Genomic DNA, 6859 nt, shown 5'->3' on the forward strand with positions numbered 1-6859 from the left:
AGCAACTTCTGTCCGCACTTACAGGCAGACAGAGCTTTCCTAGATGACAGTCCTGGGATGTGAAGGCCCTGGCACCATTGCCTAATATGAAGACCCAAACTTTGAGGCACAAAAGAGGATTTTATGGACAGCTACTAATTGATCTTTTGGTTTGCTCACTATAGCTACCTGAAACTTAGAATACTATTTTGTCAGTTCAGTACAGGAAGGAGCAGTATCCAGCTTCTTCTCTCGGAGATATTTTAATTCTGCAGGGCTAACAAGCAAGAAAAACAGTAAAAATTATTTCAATCGGTCAAGTCAGAAGATTAGTCAGAACACACCTAAGCACCCTAACTGCTGAGTAAGAAAGTACCTTTTCATGTACAGCTTCTTAGCAGAGAATCACTTTATAACTTTGCTGCATTTTCCTTTGTATTCACTGAGCCTATAGTAACGTAACATGTGTAACAGCACCTCTGTGAGCTTTTGCGCCCTAGAATCTTACTCATTATCAGTTTGTCTGTCTGTCTAACTACTGAAATGTCTCACTTGTGAGTATTTCATAATCTTTAACGTAGTAACACTACGTAAACCTTCTGAGCCGGGAAAGTGCAATTATCGCGGAAATATTTTCTCATGGAAAGCTTTTAAGATGTTTTACACTGAAGGAAAAACAACATGAATTGAAAATGTACGTCAAACAAATTCACTGCATTCACTGACAACCCCCTCTCTTCCTGGGAAAGCTCCTTTGTCTCACGCAAGTTGGCTAGAACAGAGCACAGCAGACCCTAGGCCACTAAAAGCACTTCAGAAGACCCCAACACCCTGGTCTGCCAGGCCGTGACAATGAGGAATCTCATCTCCAGGAGTTCCCTACTCTCTAGCCGAAATTGTGCGGGAGTCTGCATTTAAGTATTACTTATTCTCATGTAAGCACTTGCTGACTCTGTCAGCTCTGACTTCACCCTCCAAGCTTCTCAGGTTGAGTGGAAGCTCCAGAACGACTCCTATGTACGATTTCCCCCTGCCGATCTCTCTAGAAGATGGCACTCCTAGAGGCCCATTCAGAGCACATCTCAGCCACAGGGAACCCGTAAGGAAGGGCTGGGGCAGACCAAGCACATCACTTTTAAAACATTTTTCCCCGCTTGCGGGAGATCTGGATCTCAACTCCTGCCTCCCCGCGTTGCTTTCTGTCAGAGGTATCACAGTCTGAACACACAATTAAGTATTTTGCAGTAAGTATTTGTCATTTTGTATGATGTCTCTGGTATCTTCCATATACTGACTGAATGTCCTGAAGACTAGGGTTTGTAATACATCTATTTTTGTCTCTGTGAATATTTAATCATTCACACAGAGGGGAAGAGCTTCAAGAGAAAAAGCGTTTAAAAAGGCAACCAACTCCAATTACCCAAAGCTGGGTAATAAGAGCCTTTACCTAAGATTTGCTGGTACATGTCTCTTTCAAACAGGGCGTTTGACCTCAGGCAGACACAGAAGTCGTCTCCTTCTGCTCATGATTCTTGGGAATGAACCCTGCTCTGCTCGGTTACCTACCTACAGTCACTATGCCTGTCTGAAAGATTGAGGGAAAAGCAGGTGACCCAAGTTTAAACCTTTGCTAAAAAGCTTTGAGAAGAATGAAAACCCCTTGCAGAGATCTAAAAAACCAAGAACTCCTGTAGGATTCATGACAATAAGAGACCAAATACAGGAGAAATGCTTTATTTTTGTCCTTGCAGAGGGAAAGGTCACGATATGAACTAAAGATTTAAAAGGCATAAGAGAACCAGAATGAAAAGAAACATTACAGACACACCAATTAGGGGAAAAGCTTCAGTTAGAATTTGTGCCTTATTGGATGTCAAAGAATCCAATTATGAGACCAAAACTGATAAGAAACCAGGCTTTGTTAGTTCTGCAATTCACAGAACTGCCTTCTTCAAAGCACATTAAAGTGCAGCTGTAGCCTGAAAAATGACTATCACAACCATGTGTGATGGCATGGAGCCTGCACAGAGTCTGGCCTGGAGGAAAATAAAGAGCAAACCACCAGTCACTAGGAAATGAAGGCTGGGACTTTCTTTTGAAAAAGGCTTTCTGCATTGAAAGCACAGCCAATGGCCCTGTCTTGGACTTCCGAGGGGTTCAGGGAAGGGCTCACCTAGTTGCAGGTCCTGTTTGAAAGCAGGGGGTAAGCCCATGGTGGAGACAGGGTAGTCCATGTAGAAACTGTACTTCTGTGGGTGGTGAGAGACAGCAGGGCTTCTGTCCACCCAAAATATTCCATTATCTTTCCCAGTGACTAAAACCTCTGGAGCAGGATTTATTTGATGTTTTATGTAACCTGGCAGGGTTATGCTGGCAGCTCTTCAGCAGGCAGATTAAATAAGTGCTGAGTGGAGTTTAAGTAGGAAAAGGATACACTTCACCCTGTGAATTGTCATACCTGCCGAGCAAGCGAGTAGATTAAATTTAACGGCTTCTTTTACTCCCATCTACGGCGGCATGAACACAACTATGAGAGCAAGGGGGTTCCGCCGCTCCCCGCTGTCTCCCCACCGTTACCCGCCCGAGCGCTCACGGAGCCTGAGGAGCCCGGCGTGCGTCCACTCGCAAACGTAACAGCCCCAGCGTGGGTGCTGCTGCGAGAGACAACATGGAGCCCCTTGCTGCCATTTTACGGCGCCGCTCTCCACGCGGAGGCGGGGGGGAGGGATTCCCGGCGCCAGCCGCGGGGAGGCTGTGGAGGGGACGGCGCGGCCGCAGCCCGGGTGTCACTGCACGGCGACAGGGCTGCAGCTTCCCGCGGGAGGGGCGGGGCCGGGGCGGAGCGCGGCCTCCCCCGGGCCGCCCACAGCCGCCAGCCGCGCCGCGGGCCCCGCGCCGCCCGGCCACCGCTCGCGACGTGACGTGACGTGACGTGCCGTGCCGTGCCGTGCGCAGCGGCAGGAGCGGGGGGCCAGTGCCGCCGCGCATGCGCCGGCCATCGGCCGAGGGACGACGACACCCGCCTCAGGCCGCGGGTTAACCGGAAATGACCCCTGCGCGGCCCGGAAGTGACCCCCGCGCACTGTGACCAGCTGCCCCGCCGCTGGGGCCCGCTGCCCGCGCCCCGCTCCGGCCGGCCGCGCGGCCCTTTGTGACTCATTTGACTGACACGCGGCGGGTGACCAATGGGAGCTACGTCTCGCTTCCCGTCTGGCCCGCCTTCTCTCGGGCCACAGCCAATCGGAAGGGCAAACTCTTCTCCGTCGCCGTCGCCCTTTGATGGATGGATGCAGCAGCCAACCGGGCAGTGCGCTGCGGGCTAGCCCTGCCCCCGTCTCCCACCAATGGGCGCTGTGGAATGAAGGCGCTAGCGGGACCGGGGCGGGGGGGGAAGGGAGGGCCGCGCCAGCCGCCTCCGCCCCAACGGACCCGCCGCGCGCCTGTGCCCGGGGGAGCCGCCCTCCCTCCCCCCTCCCGCCGTGGGGTCCTCTCGCCGCCCCCGGGCCGGGGCAGCCCCGGCGGCGCGTCCCCGCGGCGGCTCCACTCCCCGCCACACGTTCCCAGGCTGGATGCGACACGGGGCGGGGAGGAGCCGCCCGGGCCGCTGCGTGCGGGGGCTCCTGGCGCTCTTAAGGTGGCCCGGCGCGGCGGGTGGTGTGGGCCCGCCGCCCTGCCCGGCCCTGCCCGCCCGGGGGCGGCGCGGCGGACCCGCGCGGTAACGGCGGCCGACATCGCGTCAGGCGGGAGCTGCCTGGGGCGAGGGCGGCGTGCGGGGGTGCCCGGCGGCGGGAGTGTGGGCCCGCTTTTCCCTCGGGGCGAGAGGAGGAGGAGGAGGCTGCTCCTGGCTTCGTGTATCGGGAGATAAGAGCCTGTCCCGTGAGCCTTCCTGCGGTGTGACGGGGAGCTGTCCCACCGAGGGAACCGCAGCTGGGGACGAGGTGTCTGCCTTCACCGGGCCCGAGGCTGGGTCAGCAAACGCCTCCCTCGGCGCTTGCCCAACCGTTCAAACTCCCGAGCTCCCGGCAGGTCTGGTTGGCACTGGTGGAGACGTAGGGCACGTCGCCTTTCTTGTAGTCAAAGTCGTATGTAAAGTGCCCAGTTTGAAACCACCAGTTTTAGCCTCTTGTAAGACACACCATTACATGGGGCTACCCTGAAAAGGGAGCAGATACATCACTTCCATATAGTACTCTGAGAAATGGTTCAGGGGACGTAGCATGAGCAACTCAAGTAGATCTTTACACACAAATACGTAAAAGAAAAAATTTCCTGGGTAAGAACAGGTTTTGGAAAAAAAAAAAACAATCACCAAACCCTATTTGGGGAAAAAAATATGTTAGGATAACTGTGTGTTTACATGGGATTGCTGAGGTGCCTGTTTACTACTAGTTGCAAATGGAAGGAACAGTCCTTCAGCCAGGATGTGGAAGAGAATTCCTTCCCAAATACTGTAAGTTTCAATGTCCTAACTGCCAAAACACAAAGCCACCTCCTACACCTTCCTGGGAACCAGAAGCCCCAACTGCCTGCTACCCATCTGTCAGAATTCATCACTTTCCCTAGACAAATATTAATAATTCAGTCATGCACAAAGCCAGTGGCATCTTGACAAGTTGGGAGAAGGATAAACCACAACAAATGTAGTGTAAAAATAAGTTATGTAGTGACTAGTTTACTTCTTCCCCCATGTCTCTACCTGCTATCCTCTTATCTTCTACTTAGCTTGCAGAGGCTTTGGGATGGATCTGTTTGTTCTCTGAATGCTAAATATGATAACAGATCACCATACATTCACTTTTGTGTCTTTCTGCAACACCGATTCTTTGGCATGCCTGCCAATTTGTGTTGGACATTTTTGTCTTTCAAGTAGTGGAATAAGTTAGTTACTTTTTTTTTTTTTTTTTTCCCCTATAAAAAGCAGGCAGTATTTCAGACATTCATCTGGGAGAGAGGATCCTGAAAACCAGAAGGAAGAATAAATGGGGAACGCACATTGGATGCCTGGCACGTGTCGAGTCCAACCGCAGTCTTCTAACACCTCTGCAGTTGGCTATAGATCAAACAGCTCGCAGATACCACCCGTCAGTGCCTCCCAGCACGGTGATGCTTCTGCCTTGTCTTTCAGTAAAGAGGAGCCTGTGTACAGTATGGACACAAATCCTGGCCATGGGGAACTGGAGAACTTGGTGTGGGAATAGCAGGGAGACCCAAAGATCACCTAGCCCAAAGAGAAGTCCAAGGAGAGGCAGAAGGCCGAGGGAACTGGAGCTAAGACGTTTACCTAGGACTGGAGTAAGGCTGGGGGAAAGGACAGAGCTCTGCTGTGGAGGTGGCAGGGAGACATGGTTGTTAATGATGGTTGGTGATGATTAGGAGCACTGTAATGGGATTTGTAATGAGATAATATGAGTAATATAGGAAAAGGGGCAGGAAATCCTCCTTGACAGAGAGAACAGGTAGTAGCATAGGGAGAAGAGCTACGGCCAGAGCTGCTGGCATAGGAGCCAAAAAAAGGTTTGGTGTGGGAGAAGAGGACACAGAGCATCCTGAGAGGATGGAGGTGGAGCGTTCGTTCTTGTGACTTCCTGAAATGAAGGCATGGGATTTTGGCACGGCTTTTGACTTGTTGAAGGAATGAGAGGAGTCATTGCAGGTACAGCGGTAAAGGAGGCCCTGCAAAAGCAGCAAGTCTTACAACACCCCCTCTACTATTAGAACAATTTCCATATTACAGTTTCCAGAAGGAAAAAAAAGAAATTTACTCAGAAAATGCCATTTTCTCCCAGCATGTGTCCTATCCTCTACTTCAAGCCTTACAGCAATGTTACCATTTGGAGGGATGCAAAGGTGAAACTACCCACAGAAAGAAGAGATTCTGAAATACAGGGCGTCTTTGAGATAACTGGGGTAGGGACCCTGAGGGTCGTGCATTTTGGATTTCCATGTAGAAGTGGCCTGCCTATGACATTGGCCTCAGATGCAGAGGGATCCCAGGCAGTGCCTGTTCCTTCCTATACACACATTTTGGAGTGTTTGACCTATTTAGTTCACTGCACATTCCCCTTTAATGCTATAAAATAATGGACAGTTGCCTTGGTCTGGGTCCCTAAGACCAGCCTTGCAACACACCGAGAGGAGACTCCCAGTTTTCAGCCGGCTGGGTGAAAGCGGGACAACGCTATATGTATGTAACTCATGGGGTTTTCGATATGGTTTTAACTGGTTGTAACACATCGGAGAGAGAGCGACGAGACTTTTAACAGGGTTGTGGCAGAAACACCTCTTCAGATTTGGGGATGTTACTACAATAGGTTATTGACAAATACAAGGCGTGAGAGAAGATTACCAGGGACGGAGAGGTGAATTTTTCGGGGGTGGGAGAAGACTCTGAGCGTCCTGGGCTGGAGCAGGGCACCACCACGGCGTGGCTGGTGGGAGCAGCGCAGGTTGCCCAGGGCGGCGAGCCCGACCCGCGGCGGGGCTGCCAGGCCCGGGCGGCCATTTGGGAGCGGGGTCCCGCGGGAGGGCCGGGGAGCGCGCTGGGGCTGGGGGAGATGACCGGCGGGTGGGCGAGCGGCTGTTGCACGAGTGGCCCAACAGCTGCTGCCGTTACCGGCCGCGGGGCGGCAAGAGGCTGCCGCTGGCAACGGCCCGAGGGGTGAAGGCGCCCCGGCCGGCGGCCATCTCCGGCGTGAATCGAGCCCCCGCGCCCGGGCGGGGGCGCCGGCAAGGCCGCGGCCGCGGCTGGTCCCGACGGGCGGCCAGGGAACCGGGCTCTCCCCCCACCGGCTAGAACGGGCGCGGCCCCCGCTGGGCAGCCGCAGCTCCCCCAGCCCGGCGCCTCCTTAACCCGGGGAGGCGGGGGCGGCCGCGGCCGGGG

Source organism: Strix aluco, chromosome 5, assembly GCF_031877795.1.
Source record: "Strix aluco isolate bStrAlu1 chromosome 5, bStrAlu1.hap1, whole genome shotgun sequence".
NCBI lineage: Eukaryota > Metazoa > Chordata > Aves > Strigiformes > Strigidae > Strix > Strix aluco.